Here is a 19,517-nt window from a genome sequence, read left to right on the forward strand (position 1 = left end):
AATAGTGATATGATAAATAATGTATCCAAGTATGAGGTAGCCAGATGTATTATGGGTTAAACACTGTATTCATATAGAAGCATATGTTTAGTATGTCACATGGCATTTCATATTATATATATTTTTTATGTTGCTTTTGTACTAATGTGCTTAGATTTTTTTCTAAGTGTCTGCATTTGATTTATAAAAAATCGATATAAAGTTTTATAAACATTTTCAGCTAATTAGAATTTTTTTTTTCTTTTTTTGGATACAGGTAAGGGCAATTTAAGAATCATTTTGTGTAATGATTAAAATATACACTGAATTCAAGTAAAACAAATATATTAATTACATGTTGAATAATCATCTTCAGTGTGAGCTTATGAATATTTAACAAGGGCAAGTTGTGCTGTGAGCTCTGGTTGTTCTCCTCTTATGATTCTATAATTTGATGCAATGATGCTCTTTCAACTTTGTACTGATAAATACATGAATTATACCATTTCATCTGTCATAGATGGAAATATCAGAAAACAACCCTATATTTGCTGGTGGAAGTAAAAAAATGAATATAATAAATTAATTTTATAAAAATGAACTTAAATGTAAGAGCCAATATTTATTAAGTACTATTATGTACGAGGCATGGCACTGTGAGCATTCAAATGAGTTATTTAATGTAATTATCACCAAAACTTTATGGACTATTACTATTATCCATGCTTTATAGATTTGGAAATCAAAGTTCCAAAAGATAAAGCAATTTGCTTGGAGTCATCAATCTAGGTTTTGAATGCAGTTATGACTTCAGAATTTCCCATCTTATTTTTTATACTAGAGGCCTAGCGCACAAAATCGTGCACAGTTAGGGTCCCTAGGCTTAGCCTGTGATCAGGGCCATCTTCCACCCGCTCATCAGTCCCTAGTCCTGCCACACCGCTGCCACCCACCAGGTTCCCCTTACCAGTCCCCAGTCCCACCGCACTGCCACCAACTACCTGGTTCCCCTCGCCAGTCCCCAGTCCCACCCCGCTGCCACACACCCTGGTTCCCTGGTTGCCATCTAGCAATCAAAGCCTACAGGCCAAGGAGGGGGAGGGACCGAGAGATGGTCAATGCATCTGGTCGAGTGGTTGTTCTGGTTGTTACACCTTTATGGTCCCTGGGCTTTTATTATATAGGACTAGAGGCCTGGTGCACGAATTCGTGCATGGGTGAAATCCCTCTGGGTGGCCTGCAGGAATCAGGCTGAAACCCACAGTCCAACGCCGCCTGCAGCTCCTACCTGCTGCTCCCGCTCATCCCGTCCCCACTGTGCCTGCCACAGGCTCCCGCCAAATAGGTTCTGACTGGGAGAGGCTCGAGCTGTAGCAGCAGCACTCGCCAGCCACGAGCCCTGCATCTGGCACCCTCCCACGAGGAGTGGCCTGCAGGATTGGGCTGAAACCAGCTCTCCAACATCCCCTGAGGGGTCTTGAATTGCAAGAAGGCACAGGCCAGGCTGAGGGACCCCACCGGTGCATGATTGGGGCCAGGGAGGGACCACAGGAGGGCTCCAGGGCATGCCCAGCCCATCTCACACAGTCCCCATCCACCAGACCCCAGCAGCAAGCTAACCTACCAGTCAGAGCCTCTGCCCCCTGGTGATCAGTGCATGTCATAGCAAGTGGTTGAGCAGTCTTAGCATATCATTAGCATATTACACTTTGATTGGTTGTTCAGTAGTTCAGTCTATTTGTATATTACTACCTACACTAATAAAAGAGAAATATGCAAATTGACTGTACCTCCGCAATGCCCACAAGCCAATCAGGAGGGAGTATGCAAACTAACCCAACAAAGATGGCAGGTTAATTTGCATACGCAGGTGCAGAGCAAAGACTGAAGGCTACGGCCAAGCGAAGACTGAAGACTGAAGACTGAAGACTGAAGAGGCTTGGCTTCTCCGCTGCAGCGGAGCAAAGACCTGAGTCCCGGGTGCCAGAGGAAAACCGGTGCTGGCAGCCAGGGGAAGGAAGGCCTATTGCACGAATCTTCTAGTTTTATTATATAGGATGATAGCACTATCCTAAGAGCATGCACTTTGGCCTAAGTGACCAGAATATTAAAATAACATGGAGATAATGATAAGGTACTGACATATATGAAAATTATTTAGTACTCTAGAGAACAGTGAATAAAATGTGAGTCAATAAAGAAAAGAGTATCACTAAGAATTAAAGTGATCTCAGAGGGTAATACCTAGGACTAAGTCCCATCAAGTCCACTATTAGCACATTAGGCCCTTTTCTGAAAATTTAAAAATAAGGCGGGTGGGGGGAGACAGTGCTGTCTCCGGAAGGTTCAATTGCAAAAGATGTCCCCCACTTAACAGACCATTAGAATATAGTGCCTCTTCCAGAAGCCCAATTATAAAAAAAAACTGGGGGTCCAGTGCACGAATTCATGCACCTTGAAAGGAACTGTGGGTCGTGAGGCTGCGGTGGGCACAGGGGCAGGTCTTGGCCCTTCCTCTGTGCCTTTGCCCAACCCCTCTAGCCACGGGCCCCAGTCCCCTGTCTGCCGGCAGCCCTGCTCCTGCTGCTGCCGCTCCCACACACTAATGGTGCCAACCCCGCTCGCACCCGCTGAATGCATGGAGCGATTGGGGCCAGCACCAGCAGCAGGTACAATGGGCGGCTGCTGCCCTCTTCACCCCTCAGGATCAGGGGGAAGTGGAGAAGCCCTCAGGGGTGACTGGGGTCAGTGCTGGGTGCTGGCAGTGGGTGTGAGTGGCAGCTCCAGCACCGGCAACAGGTGCAAGTGGAATTGGCACTGGCAGCAGTTGCGAGTGCTGGGTGGGACTGAGGCATGCAGGAGCAAAGAATTTTGAGTAACCACCAGAGATTCACCCCAATAACAACGACCAGCGCCCCACCTTGGTCTGGTCCCCCCTCACCTGCTCCACTATCCCGTCATGGCTGATGCCCGCTATGTTCTGCACACGCCCCCTGGTGGTCAGCACATGTTATAACAACTGGTTGTTTGATTTTACAGTTGTTCTGACGTTTGGTCTATTTGCATATTAGGGTTTTATATATATAGACTAGAGACCTGGTGCATGAAATTCATGCACAGTGTGGGTGTCCCTCAGCTCAGCCTGTACCCTCTCTAATCAGGGACTCCTTGAGGGATGTCCAACTGCCCATTTAGGCCTGATCCCGGTGGGACTGGGCCTAAATAGGCAGTCGGACATCCCTCTCACAATCCAGAACTCCTGGTTCCCAAGTGCTCGCCTGCCTGCCTGCCTGATTGCCCCTAACTGCTTCTGCCTCCCAGCCTGATCACCCCCTAACCACTCCCCTGCAAGCCTGATTGATGCCTAACTGCTCCCCTGCAGGCCCAATTGCCCCTAACTGCCCTACTCTGCAGGCCTGGTCACCCCTAACTGCCATCGCCTGCAGGTCTGGTCACCCCTAACTGTCCTCCCCTGCAGGCCTGGTCACCCCCAACTGCCCTCCCCTGCTGGCCCGGTCACTCCTAACTGCCCTCTCTTGCCAGCCTGGTCACCCCTAACTGCCCTCCCTTGCTTGCCTGGTCACCCCTAACTGTCCTCCCCTGCAGTCCTGATTGCCCCCAACTGCCCTCCCTTGCAGGCCTGGTCCTTCTCAACTGCCCTACCCTGCTGGCCATCTTCTGGTGGCCATCTTGTGTCCACATGAGAGCAACCATCTTTGACCACATGGGGGCGGCCATCTTGTGTGTTGGAGTGATGGTCAATTTGCATATTATTCTTTTACTAAAGGCCCGGTGCATGAAATTTGTGCATGGGGCGGGGGGTGTCCCTCAGCCCAGCCTGCACCCTCTCCAATCTGGGACCCCTCGAGGGATGTCCGACTGCCCGTTTAGGCCCGATCCCAGTGTGTCACCCCTAGCTGTCCTCCCCTGCAGGCCTGGTCACCCCCAACTGCCCTCCCCTGCAGCCCTGTTCCCGCCCAACTGCTTTCCCCTGCAGGCCTGGGTCCCTCCCAAATGCCTTTCCCTGCATGCCTGGTCGCCCCCAACTTCCCTCCTCTGCCAGCTTGGTCACCCCTAACTGCCCTCCCCTGGCCTGATCACCCACAACTGTCCTCCCTTGCAGGCCTGGTCCCTCACAACTGCCCTCTGTGCTGGCCATCTTGTGGTGGCCATCTTGTGTCCACATGGGGGCAGGATCTTTGACCACATGGGGGAAGCCATCTTGTGTGTTGGAATGATGGTCAATCTGCATATTACTCTTTTATTAGATAGAATAGAGGCCTGGTGCATGGGTGGGTGCCAGCTGGTTTGCCCTGAAGGGTGTCCTGGATCAGGGTAGGGATTCCCTTGGGGTGTGGGGTGGCCTGGGCAAGGGGCCTGTGGTGGTTTTCAGGCCGGCCACGCCCCCTGGCAACCCAATCGGAGGCCCTGGTATCTGGGGTTTATTTATCTTCTACAATTGAAACTTTGTAGCCTGGAGCATAGCCAAGCCTTCTGCTTGCTCCATGGTGGCAGCCATTTCTGTTGGGATTTATGTATCTTCTATAATTGAAACTTTGTAGCCTTAAGCGAGGCCTGGGCCGGACAGGGCTGCAGAAGCTTGGCTTCCTCCATCGCTGCTGGCAACCCTAGCCTCCTGCTCTTTCCAGCTCCGTGGCTGCTGCCATTTCTGTTTGGTTTTTTGTATCTTCTATCATTGAAACTTTGTAGCCTTGAGTGGAGGTCTGGGCCCGCAAGGGCAGGTGGAAAGCTTGGCTTCCTCCATTGCCTGGGAAACCCAAGCCTCCCTCCTTTTCTCTGTGGCCGTAGCCATCTTGGTTGGGCTTATTTGCATATTCCCTCCTGATTGGCTTGTGGGTGTGGCTTGTGGGTGTAGTGGAGTGATGGTTAATTTGCATATTACTCTTTTATTAGATAGGATTAGATAGGATATCCTTCTTCTGGGTTGAGAGTCAGGACATAGGCTTTGATACACAATCATATGTTCCATTGACCCTTCTGTATGTAATGCTGAATTGTTTTCACAATATTTGTTTCAATTAAATTTAGAATATGACATGAATAGGCATCTAATTTAACTTTTTTTTCTTTAGGGTGAATCATTTTGGCCAGTCATGTTTATTAATTATTTCTCCCTTTCCTCAAAGATCCACAATGTGACAATGTAGAGATTCAGTCATATAATTTATGATTCAAACTAACAGTTTTTGGATTGCTAATCACTAAGCTAAGTGAGACATTAAGATAACACATGTAAGCTGGACTGTCCAAAGAAAACTGGGATAAATGGTTACCCTACCTCTGGTATGTAGTATGCTATATGTACTACTACTTCAGTCTATTTCACTATGCCTGCAGAGACTGTGAATTTTTAAGGCTTTCAGATAAATTTTGATATCTTACAGGGCAAATTTTTGCTTTTTGAGAGTATCATAGCTAATTAAAGTTCTAATGTCAATTAATTTGCTTTAAGTAATTTGCTTTTCATACTAAATTTTTACTTAATTTTTAATATGTTTGCTCATTTTTATATTATATATTTGCTCAGGCTGGCATAATAAAATACCATAAACTGGATAGCTTAAATAATACAAATTTACTTTTTCATAGTTCTGAAGGTTAGAATTGTAAGGTTAGTGTGTTGGCAGACATGGTTTCTTCTGAGGCTTCTGTTCTTGGCTTGCAAATAGTTGATTTCCTGCTGTGCCCTCACATAGTAATTTCTTTGTGTGCATTCATTTCTGGTATTTCTTTGTGTGTCTAAATTGCCTCTTCTTATAAGGACACCTTCAGATTGAACCAGGGCCCACCCTAATGGCTTCATTTTAACTTAATTATCTCTATACAGCTCTATTTCCAAATAGAGTCATATTCTAAGCTACTGGGTTTAGAGTTTCAGAGTATGAATTTTAGGGGGAGCAAAATTTTGCTTATAACAATAGTGTATTCATTGTACATTTAATATAATTTTTAATATTTTCTTTAAGCATATTAAATAAATTCATTTAATGTTTTGTATTTGGTCATACAAAACCATAATCATAACAGGCAACACACACCATTATTTAAAATAAAAATTGTAAAATGGAATTTTAAATGTTTCTTTAATATTTTTATAATAGTTGTAATCAATTAATTTAGTTACTTTTTTTTAAAAAATATATTTTATTGATATTTCACAGAGAGGAAGGGAGAGGGATAGAGAGTTAGAAACATCGATGAGAGGGAAACATCGATCAGCTGCCTCCTGCACACCTCCCACTGGGGATGTGCCCGCAACCAAGGTACATGCCCTTGACCGGAATCGAACCCGGGACCTTTCAGTCCGCAGGCCGACACTCTATCCACTGAGCCAAACCGGTTTCGGCATTAATTTAGTTACTTTTACTATTAATCTAATCACAGTAGAAATGGAACATAGAGTTATATACACTTTATCCATTGTCATAAGTCCATCAACTAATAGTATAGCAGGTTGCATTACAGGAGAAATACATAATTGTTTAAAAGGAATAAACTAGGATAAGAATTCAAGTGAATCAGGAAAAACTAACCGAAAACACTAACAAGCAAACAATTAAAATACAGACCCTAATAATTGGGACAGTGTGTCAATCTATGCATGTGCAGGTGTTAAAAATCATCCACAAAATCTTCTATGGAAGTATGTTCCATAATAGTCATGGGTAAAATGATGAGCGTAGAATTAACAGTCAGCAGAAAATGTCTAAAAGGGATTTAAAATCCACTTCTGGGGAATCCCTTTCATCCCATGCAGAATATCTTATATCAGAGATTTACAAAAGTTTCCCCTGTGGCACCAGTCAGTGTGGTTCCATAATATCAAAGACTTACAAGGGTACCCAGGAAAAAGAAATGACTGCAATCAGCCAGTGAAGGCTAACTGGCTGTGTAAAATAAACTGCATTATACGGGACAGAAACAGCTCCTCGATAAACTCCCACAAATAAAAGGCACATTAGCTTACTGAGAAATGGATTCTTCATTAAGTGAAAATAAAACCCCTTATATCCGAATACATTTATAATTGCATATTTCATCTAGAATAAATATTTTATTTTTAAAAAACCTGGAAACATTTAAAATTAAATAGACAGAGTTTATTAGTAACTACTGATAAAAGACAGATGTTATCAAAAGCATATACTCTTTTTTTTGAAAAATATACTTTTATTATTCATTTCAAAGAGGACGGAAGAGGGAGAGAAGGATAGAAATATCAATGATGAGAGAGTATCATTGATCAGCTGCTTCCTGCAACCCTTGCTGGGAATTCAGCCAAGAACCTGGGCATGTGCCCTGATCAGGAATTGAACTGTGACCTCTGGTTCACCTGGGTCATAGTTCGGTGCTCAAACACTGAGCCACACCAGCTGGGTAAAGAGTATATATAGTGTTCTATGGTTTCAGGCTAGAGTACCCAAAGGTCAGCTCTGACATCTACTAGTAGATGCTAGTATTTCTGTATTTTATATCACTTAGCAGAAAGTGGCCAGAGGATTCTCTTATTAGCTCTGTGCAAACTCTAGATTTCTACAAGACAATTGTGCATTTTAGAAATGCAATCTCTTTCTTAATTGAGCAGCCAAAAATTATACCTAGTCTACCCCATAATATAATTAGTTTAAATAAAGGTCAGACTTTATTTAGTCTTGAATCATCTAGGAAAGATAAAACACATATGAGGGAAACATTTTTTTTTTCCATGAGATTGACTCAGAAAATTCACTGTGGTTGCAATATGGATACTGGCAAATCAAAATCATCTTGATGAGCTAATTTACTTAAAGCTTTGTGTCTTTGTGAATATAATAAGCTTGTAATTGGGTAGGGAAAAAAGATGAGTGGTAATATAGATGGTCTCAAATACACATATATGTTTTGAGATATGCCTGTCTTTTTGCATTTTAACATATGCCATCAAGGAATGAAATTGCAAAAAAATTTTTCAGTGGTTTTACATAAGAGCTGTGGCCCTGTGGTTTGGCAGCAAATGAAAGTAATGTGAAGTCCAGAGTTTCAAATAATGTCATTTATAAAGAATTAATAGCACTAGCTTTTGCAGAAAAGATTAAATCTGCAGATACTCCTTGTAGAAAATTATAATAAAAGAAACAGGATTATCATTGGACAGATAAGTAAGGTTGTACAAGGAATCTTTTCATTTGTTTCTGCTTTCTGGAAGTTTAAAATATAAGAGATTTCACTTAATTTCCTAATACTCATTCTTACTGATAATGATGTCTAGAAATTATCTTGTTAATTTCTCTAATGTCAATTTCACAGATAGTGCTTACCTAATATTATCACATTTCTCCCGGTAAGTTGTATTTATGAGAGACTTAATGACAACTTGATATTTAATTTTCAGTAATTCTTTCCAGGTAATATTGAAGGTTCCTATACTAGTACCATGATAAACATATTCTATCACAGTTGATTTATGCCAAAAGTGTAAAAGTTCTTGGAAGCTAACTAGATATGGAAACTGTTTTATTCAGATACTTGTACTTAACACTTTTTAATTAACTCTTAGCAAATACTCCTCAGTGCACTGGGAAAATAACTAAAAATTATTTTAAAAAACCATCTTTAAACCTCAAAAATTCTATCAAGGCACATTAAAGCTTATCACATTAAAGTTTTTCTTTACAAAATGAGTATGCTATCTTGGGACAATACATTTTCTAGTAATCTTTCTTGCTAAAGTGGACAATATTTTAAAAGTCCTTTGAAAACCATAGTGGACAGATTGTTATTTCTATAGCAGTAGCACTACTATTTATTATGTCACATAAGACTAGTTACTGTAAATGGTTGTGCCCATCTTTCTCTTAAGTTGCCTGACTCTCAAGGTATAAGATTAGATTATTAAAATGAGGCTTCAAATGATTGACTTACAAGAAGAAAACTAGTTAGATGGAAAAGAGATTAAAGATAGATGACGATTCATTATTCATCCACTTATTAAATTAGTCTGTCATTCAGTCATTCCTATAGGAATATGTGGTTCAATCTTTTTCCTTCTTTTTTATGAAGAAGACAGATAATAAAATAAATAAAATATTATAAACAAGTATGTAATAAGATGATGCAAGTTGTGATAAGTAGTCTGCTTATGTAAATAGAGAATAAGTAGGAGTGACCATTTTGGATCAGCTGGACTCTTCAAAAGAAATTTTCAAGAAGAGTTGTATACATGGTTAGCATGCTTGAAGAGTAGGAAATAAGCCAAGTGGTTTAAATATAGTGGGTAAAAGAAAAAAGAACAAGGAATGGAAATTAAGTGAAGCAGATCTATAGAGGAGAATAGTTCATTGAAAGGAATTGAAATAGTTTAAGATATTTAGAACAAAGACATATTAAAATAGCCACACTGACTATTGTATGAAATAATGAACTATGAGTAGAAACAAAAGTGGCAGAAGTAAGACGAATTAGGAGACTATTTCATAATCAAGGAAAGAGATGATAGTTGGTGGCTTGGTTGGGGTAGTAGCAGTGAAAGTGAGAGGATTTATTTGGAATATATTTTGAGACAATGTCATTTTCCAAAAAAAAATTGGGAAAAGAACTGGTATGAGTGGAAATATCACATTTTAGGCTTTAGCCATATTAAGATTCAGATGCTTACTAGATCTAAATAAGAATGTCAAGCAGGTAGTTAGACCAGTGAATATAGAAGTCCAAACAGGACATTAAAATTTACAAGTCTTTGATATTTTTAAAGGTACACATTCTATGAAAAATTAGTATAAAAAATACAAAGTGATGTCCAAGTCCTACACCCTGAAGCACTACAACATTTAAAGATTGCAAACACACACACACACACACACACACACACACACAAAGGATTTCTGCAATATAGACTAATACAAAGTGGTCTGTGAGTTAGGAAGAAAGCTGAGAGAGGGTGGTGACCTAAAATCCAAATTAATAAAGAATAACAAATAGTATTTAAAGAAGGAGAGCATGGTCAACTCTTGAAGACAAAGCAAGTACTAGTAAGATGACTGAGAATTGGTCACTGTGTCACTGGGCTTGGCAACATATAGGCACTGCGAATACTAATAAAGGTGATTTCTTGGAGGTTATTGGGAAAGAAATCAGACTGGAGCAGACATCCAAAAAGCTAAGTGATGAAATGTTAGTAGGTTGTCCAAATATAACTGAAAAATAATTGCAAATAGCATGTTCTCTTTAAATATACAGACTTTTACTATTGGACAAAATAGTTTGTGTTTTTCAAAGTTTAATCATTCAACCAGAAAATTGATCTTATGGTAAATAGATTATAATGCCATTTGACCAAAAAAACTAAACTCATACTAAATTATAATTAATTTAAAGAATGTCAAATTCAATTTATCAGTCATGAGAAAAGAAAACACAAAGATGAAAGTTTAATTTAAGAATGTTTTGAAAAAACATAATATATACATCATGAATGACTGGATCCATTGAAGGATGAACTATTTCAATAATGTCTTTACTGCCTTCAAAAGTATAGTCTGTAAGAATTCAATATGGTGTTTCTCAGGGTTAGAATATAAAAATTAACTTTTAGATTTAAAATTGTTCAGTTGTAACCAGTTTCTTTCAGGTCTCAATTCAACAGAAGTTTTAAAATATTCTTCTCAAAATTTATCTAAGTTTAGCTCAAAATAGATCTTTTTCCTTGAGTGTCTTTCCTACCATAATTTTCGTAAACAACTTGTTTTTCAATTTTATTGATTTTCAATTGACAGCTAAAATTATAAAATATTTAAAGTGTACAACATGATGACTTGATATACATATGCATTGTGAAAGAATTCCCATAATTGAGATCATAAATCTACCACTTCATATGTTTACCTTTTGTGTGAGAATGCTTAATTTCTATTCTCAGCAAATTTCAATTATAAACCATAGAATGTTATCAACTCTAGTGACCTTGTTATACATTACTTAGCTTCTCAGACCATGGTTATCTTACAACTGAGTTTGTTATCTTTAACCAGCCTTACCCTCTTTATCATATCCACCAGCTCATTAGGTGGATGGACCTGATTGTGTTTGTTTTTTAATTAGCAACGGCTGGGAAATTTTTTTTGGGAAAAAAATAGATCAACTAGAAGATTTCTAGGGTTCTTAGTCTAAGGTTATCATGTGAATAATTTAAAGTCCTTTCAATTATTCTCATCTTCTAAGGCAGTGGTCAGCAAACTGCGGCTCGCGAGCCACATGTGGCTCTTTGGTCCCTTGAGTGTGGCTCTTCCACAAAATACCATGTGCGGGTGCACATACAGTGCGATTGAAACTTTGTGGCCCATGCACAGAAGTCGGTTTTCGGCTCTCAAAAGAAATTTCAGTCGTTGTACTGTTGATATTTGGCTCTGTTGACTAATGAGTTTGCCGACCACTGTTCTAAGGTATTGGTCTATGGCCCCATCCATTAAAAGGTATTTAATTTGAGATTAATTATAGCCATCTATGATAAGGCCTGGTGTTTAAGTGTTATACTAGGTATTGATTAAGATAAATATTGTTTTATATACATAAAGTAAAAAATATTGGCATTGTTGTCTGTTTTTTATGTTTATATTTTTATAAAATATACCTTGTGTGTGATTAAATTCTGAGTAGAACTGCTGAATGATATATTCTCCAAAAATGAGAAACCTGTTATATTTTCCTCTAAATTAAACATAATTACATTTTACTGATCATTCAGCTAAAAGGCTAAAAGTCAAACATTCCAAGTGTGAAAAATAGCTAATTCATTCTGCACTTAAAATTTTGGATTACTTCGAGGTATAAAAAAAAAAAGCCTATTAATTAATAGAATTACTACTAAAGGTGAGAGATTTGGATCCTCTCCAGTTTTATGATACTATGAGGTCATAAAATAATTAGATTGATTGTGGTTTCTTTAACAAATTAATAATACCCAAAATGATTCACATTCATAGAGTACCTTCTGATTAGGGAAGTATTATTTTTCATATCATTATTCTTACCCATAATACTAAACTTCCATTTTTAGTACTATGTTAAGCAATGGATTAAGTTTTTTTTAAAATATATTTTTATTGATTTCAGAGAGGAAGGGAAAGGGAGAGAGGGATAGAAATATCAATGATGAGAGAGAATCATTGATCAGCTGCCTCCTGTGCACCTCATACTGGGGATGGAGCCTGCAACTCTGGCATATGCCCTGACAGTCACCTCCTGGTTCATAGGTTGATGCTCAACTACTGAGCCATGCCAGCTGGGCTTAATGTTTGTTTGTTTGTTTTTTATATAGAGTCCTAACAACCATCCTATTTTTTATTCTCACCCAAATATTATAGATGAGAAAGTTGAATCTCAGAAAAATTAATTAACTTATGTTAGATTCTCCAGTTACTAAACAAGTAAGTTAGGATTTCAACTTATGATATGTACCTGATTCCAAACCCCATGTTCTTCTAGCTACACCTTGCCACATCAATAGAAAAAATCCATGAGAACATTTTTCAGAAAGTATAATATTTTACACTTTCTATAGTAGAAAGGCTAAGAGGTCTAGTAAGATTTTTCTCTTGAGAATGAATTTCTCTGTAAAAAATTTTGGGCAAGAAGGTATGATGTAGCCACATCAAACCAAGAGGAATACAGCTAGAGTAAAAGTTCCAGAACCAGTGGACATCAATGGGCATTTACTCTTGCTCTGGGAAGCCTTCTCTGAGCATTACCTTTCTCCTCTGCACTCATGAATGCTGATTGTGTGTGTGTGTGTGTGTGTGTGTGTGTGTGTGTGTGTGTGTGTGTGTGTGACTCTTGTCTTGACCATTTTGGTTTTTAGCTCTCACATCACTCCATTGCAGTTTCTTATGTTAAGGTAACATTAATAAACTACTTAGCCAATTGCTATCTACTTCAGCTGTTATTTACTTTTAATTCCTGCCCCTGTCACTTAATCTTTATCCCAATTAGCAGCTGATCTCTGTGTTTTTTGAGCATCCTAAACCAAACCCTAGTGCACCCAGGAGAGACACAAAATGAACAGAGAAAACTGCTTTGCCAAATGGGCCCTTGATAATAGCAACAAGGGACAATTTAACAAAATCTGTGTGGAAAATTCTCACACTTGAATGAAATGGATGTTCTTTCACCTGCCTGTGCGGGTGGGTGAAATATGGAGTAATTGATGGACCTGTCCCCTGCCCAACATCCTGGAAATAAGTTACCAAAGCAAGTAAGAAACCCAAGGAAAGAGAAGGTCAACTGAGCACTATGAAGTTACCACATTTCCAGGGGAGCCAGATCTGAAGTAAAAATTAAATTAAGTTTGACTTAAACTTAGAAAGATAAATTTCATCATGCCTGAGTGATTAGCGAGAGATTGTCACAGATGCATTTATTTACATTTATATCTCTGTCCATAGCCTGAGATCCACTAGCAAACAGACACTGAGCCAACCCTAGCCAAGAATGGGGCCTAGATCAGAGTAAGGGTCCACTAACTCTTTCAGAATAAATAACAGCCAATCCTCTCTTTTATCCCTGAATTTACTATAGAATCATAGCTTTAATCCTGCTTTTAGACAAGAAATAATTTGTTCAAGCCAGGTCTCACTCAGAATGATAAAAAGTAATGAAGGATAGGCTAATTATGTTAGAGATAAGTTACTAAGTACACAATTTATTTCAAATCTCATTTTATTTATAAATATCATCACATGCATATTTTTAATAGAATAGTTTAAAAACATTTAGCAGATAAAATTATTTAAAATAAAATCTTAAATATAATTCCCAATATATAGAATAATAAAAGTGTTTCAGAAGCATCTCAGAGAACTTGATTCCAATGGGGGAAAAATATTTTGTTATTTGCAAGAGGCTTGAAATAAATCTTCAAGCATATAAAGGTCTAGGGAGCATAGTTTGAAAATTGCTGTTTTCATGTAAGTTTATCTTAGAATGGTTATTAATAGAAAATTGATGCTTTGGGAAAATGCCATGTTTCTATTATGACTTCAGTTCTTCCTTTGGCACAATTTTCCATGGGGAAGAGGAAGAGGTGGAGGAAATTTTGGCAATATCTTGGTTTGAGGAGCAGAAAAGGTTTCTGGTCTGTTTAGTCTAAATCATCAGTACCATGAGTGAAAGGGTCCCGTGGGCTTGCTTTCCCAAATCAGGGATATTAATAAACCAATTATTCAGTAATTATAAAAATATTCATAAATTTTCCATTACAAAAACTACCACATTTTTTTCAGTATCAAATCTCCTATTAGGTGGGTGTTAGAAGTTCTTCTCAAGACTTATTTTGAGCCCAGGACTTTAGTGGACTTAAAAATAAGCTATCAGCCACTGTTTCGTCACCAGGGACAAAATAATGCAGCAGCTCTAGAAATGAGACCCAATAAAAAGAAGTGCTTGCTTTCTGCAATGAATGTGTAGCTCAGTCTGAATTAAACACCCAATCTTCTCCCATTCAATCTCTTCAAAGCTACTTGCCATCCCTTTTCCTTAGGTTAAGTGTGATGAGAAACAGACCCAGGAGTTTTGGAGTTCTCTGGGATGAAAGAGGCCATGTGACTAAAACATTCTGTGATTAATGTACATTCATTTTGCATTTGATAGAATTCAGTGTTGATCCAAGTTTTTGAGGTAATTAAAAACCTGACTTGGTGAGTTACTGCTCGGTGAGTTTGAACTGCTGTGATGGCCAGAATATTTTGTGCCCACATGATTTAAGGAGTTGACTTTAAGTTCATGACTTCAGACCTTTTGCTGCCTCATATTCCAAAGTTCAGCTAATAAGGAACACCCTGTTTGAACTTAAGCATTAGCCTTTTCTGCTAAGGAATCCTTATAAATGCATAAGGAAGAATATATTATGACTGACAGCTGCCTGGGAGAGGAGGCGGCTCCAAGAGCCATCAGGTGGGTACTAGGACTTACTTGAATCCTTACTTTCCTATGTACCTCTAAGTCCAACCCACTGTGTAAGTTCCCTTGCATGTCTGTGAAACCTCTCCCCTCCCCATTCCCCATTCCCCTCTTCATTTCAGAATTCATGGGTCCTAGATAGATATTGCCTTAGCAGATTTTACTATAAAGTCTTCACAAAGGAGTCAGTAATTTATGAATCCTAAGCTATGGGTGAGTCAATAGTACAACTAAATGTTATTTTCTGCTTCCAAAACTAGATACATATGTAAAAGTTAATGCTGGAGTTATAGGAATTATAAGTGTAAAAAGCCATGATGATATAATTGTAAAGTCTGTTATTGACATACAATGGAGACTAACAGGTTATGCTTAAACAGTGCATCAAATAAATAAATAGATAAGTATATAAATAATTATATTTGTAAAACTGAAGTGTGGATTTTAATTGACATTTAACCTTACTGATTTTTTACATTTCTGAAATTAAATATAACTATCCTGGCATCCAACAGTAGCTATATGAGTTACATAGCACTCGCTTACTCCTCTATTGCAAACTCCAAGTTATTGTTCACTTAAGAACCTCAATATTTGTTAGAATGCACACTGCCAGGATGTTGTGAAAAAATAATGAAAAACATGAATGTAGTGTGCTCCCCATGCTGTGGACTTCAGAGTTTGTGTCCTCTCTGGGGTTTCCAATGTCCTGAGATATCCTAAGGCTCAGTAGTTCCCTGGAACCTCTCCTCCTCCTTTGATCTGATCTGCTTCCTCAGCCTCTTCCTTTCTCACTATGCCTGGGCAGAGTTGGCCTTCTGAAGTCACTAGTTCTCTTTCACAGAATACCAACATGAGGTAGTAATGTCAGTAAAGAGTCAGTGTCTAGAATAATAATAGATATTTTAAGAGTTATTATTATTTTTTATTTTGCTTTTACTTATTTCAGGTCTTTCTTATGCCAAATTTCACTGAATCAAAGTTTGCCAGGTAAGTTTTATTTTCTATATACTCTATATATCTATCGTTCATGCTCATATTTCTTAATTCAAGCTCACATGAAAAATGAGTTATCTCTACTTAATCTGTTGTCTATATCGTGCATCTAACTATGTTTGTTACATGTAATTAAACTATCAAAGCAAACCTTTGCAAAGAGATTGATTGAAGATCTATTTTTATTTTTATTTATTTATTTACTCACTTCTTTTACTCACAGCAAGTCTGGATTACAGGTTACCAGTAGAAAGAAAAGAATTAAGATGCTGGACTATTGAATGCCATGTGGAGAAGAATACATGTTATCGGTTGGAGCAAGGCTACCTAGTGTATATGCCTCATGTGAACCAGTGTTATTAACAAGTGCAGAACAATCTGAAAATATCATTATGGAAGGAATGTACCCCATGGTTTCTATAAGGGAGGCAGAGCCTTGATTTTTTCCTTCACCTTGAAGTCAATCACTCCAGTGACTGCTATTCCCCAACTACTGGAAGACATTGCAAGTGTGATTAAAAAATGATTTTGTTGGATGTCTGACAGAACAGTTCCTACTGAGAAGGCAGGCATGGTAAAAAGACACATCGTATTAGTGGAAAAGAAATTCTCACCAAAGACTCTTGAATCATATTCAGAATCATGAACAAACTTGAAACCTGAGTCACCATGAACTGAAAACGCGCTGGAAAAACTTTGTGGTGATGACAATTTGAGCTCACGGCCAAGGTCACATGGCAATAGGATTCCTGTGATTTTTCTCACCACTACTGAGCTAGCAAATGCTGGTAATCTCCCAGGAGACACTGTTCTTGGGAAATTTCCAAAATAAAGAAGTTAGAATAAGAATCCAAAATCATGCATACTTACTGACGCTAAGCTTTGGAACCCTTTGTGGTTCATCCATTCTTTTACTACATTTTGCTCATGCTGAGAAGCTCCCCAGCAGTGAGAGTCTCACACTTTATTTTAAACTTTGGAGCTTTAAATCAAACCCAGGATTTAATGCATTTTATGGACCTTCAGGAATAAAGGCCCTAGCCAACTCCTGAGAAAGGTACCTGGATTAAAATGCCAGAATTTCTGTTCACATCAAGGAATAACAAACATAGCTGTCAAAAGATCTTGGATTAAGTTGAGTATTTAACACACCAAATTAAAACATAGAAAATGAGGTCATAGCATCACATCTTATCAACTATAATGTCCTAACAATGAGGTTAATCTTTTGCATTCCAGAGCTATCAGTAGTTCATGCTATATACCTTATATTTGAATCACATAATAGTAAAAAAAAAAAAAAAGTGAACCAAAAGATTTTATAAGTCCTCCTAATCATTTCACATAAATACCAGAAAATTTTTAACTATTTTTAAACGAATACTCTTTTTTTCCTAAGCCCTTTAGATTTGGGTACAATATATCAAAATAGCTAGTTTTATGCAGAGTCACACAGAAAAGTTTGTAAAGAAGAAGAATTTAGCCTTAGTCCTCAATTACAGAGAAAGATCATGTCATCAATATATATATTTTTTCATTTCTTTCATATTCCAGAGACCATACCCTATCGTTAGCTTTTGTTGTTCTCCAGGAATATCTAAAAGTGTCCTGCCCTAACCGGTGTTGCTCAGTGGATAGAGCGTCGGCATGCAGACTGAAAGGTCCCAAGTTCGATTCTGGTCAAGGGCATGTACCTTGGTTGCAGGCACATCCCCAGTAGGAGGTGTGCAGGAGGCAGCTGATCGATGTTTCTCTCTCATTGATGTTTCTCACTCTCTATCCCTCTCCCTTTCTCTCTGTAAAAAATCAATAAAATATATTTTTAAAAAAATAAAAGTGTCCTTCAATTTTTACCTATAATTTTAATTATCCTATCCAGGGTAAAGAGAAAACCAAGAGTGGTTCTTTATTCTGTATATACCCAGCATTGCACCATTGGCTTAAAGACAATTTTTAAATTACTCTTTCACTTTTACATCCTGAGGGAAAAAAATAATCTGTTCAATATTTAGTGACTAGTAGTGTACCTTATGCTTAAAGAATTAACTTTTCTCATGATTATGTGTAATTGTTGTGATCAAGGTGAGATTGGCATACACTAGGTGTTTAATCCATGATTATTGAGTGAATAATTGAGTTTATGTGTAGTGGAGACAGGCATGAGAAAATAAGCTTGACTAAGCTTTAAACCTCAGTTTGTCTGCTAGGAGTAGCATGGTGGACTTAATACATGCCATGATATGAGAAGAAACTCCCTTCTGCATGAATATGAACAAAATGCTATGCACAAATTATAGCTACTGTGGTACAGTGTTCTTATAGAAGCTTCCCTGTATTCCTCATTAGTAAATCCTAAACCAAATATGGCCGGGAACACCTTTTTCTAATTCCAGCATTTGCTCACACATTTTGAGGTCATATGGTTTACCAAAGAAACTTTTAAAATACAGATTTCCAGGTTCTTTTCTAAAGGGATTCTGATTCATTAGGTGTATTGACAATTTGAGAGAGTTCTAAGCATCTGTCATTTTTTTAAAATATATTTTATTGATTTTTTACAGAGAGGAAGGGAGAGGGACAGAAAGTTAGAAACATCGATCAGCTGCCTCCTGCACACTCCCCACCGGGTATGTGCCCGCAACCAAGGTACATGCCCTTGACCAGAATCGAACCTGGGACCCTTGAGTCTGCAGGCCGACGCTCTATCCACTGAGCCAAACCGGTTAGGGCAAGCATCTGTCATTTTAATCATCAATCCAGATGACTCTGATAGAGATGGTCCCTGTCCATGGTCTCTGCTGGATTTGATGGCCAATACTTGTATTAAAAATGTTATTACTTATTGCAGAATATTTCTCAATGTTGCAGTAATTTTAAGTGCAATATTTTTCTATTTTATTATTACAGGGTAATCTGACACTAACTTAAAAAACCCAGTTGTGCAAAACTCTCTTTTAATTCCTTTCTAGGTATGAAGAAGCAATTAGCACTGCTATGCTATGGTTATATTTCTGTCTATTTCTTCATGACACACTTCCTACCTAAGACTCAGTGGGACCTACTGAAAAGAAAATGTAATGTTAAAATAAAAAGATTTCCCAGCCAAATTAAAACGATTTAAACATCCCATCATAGTCTGATAGATTATGTATTTTTAATGCCATCAATAATTCAAAAGCATGTCCTATTTATAGATCATACCTTTTACCATGGTATTAGAAGTGTGCTTCTAATGGTTTTTATATCACTTAAAGTGATTTTCCAGTTGATTGACGTGGTTTATATTTTCTAGAATGTGCAAAGTTGACAAAATACTAAAAAGACTAAGAGTGATTAAGAAGCTAGGTATTCCAATTTGTGAAACTAAGAGATTGTACTCTATCCTCCATAAAGAGGCTTGCAACCCAAATTATTCTGACAAAGTTAACCTTAATTTTTATAGTCAAAAATATGTTTTTTAAGTGGTTTTAAATTAACATAAAATATAAGGTAAGAGTACCTCATTTTTTTTTCCTTTTATAGTACCATTTATTATATTCTTCTACTTATGTCACCTATGAGGACTTTTCTCTGAAATCATAGAGCTGATGTAC

This window comes from Plecotus auritus (genome assembly GCF_963455305.1).
Source record: "Plecotus auritus genome assembly, chromosome: 1".
Taxonomy (NCBI): Eukaryota; Metazoa; Chordata; class Mammalia; order Chiroptera; family Vespertilionidae; genus Plecotus; species Plecotus auritus.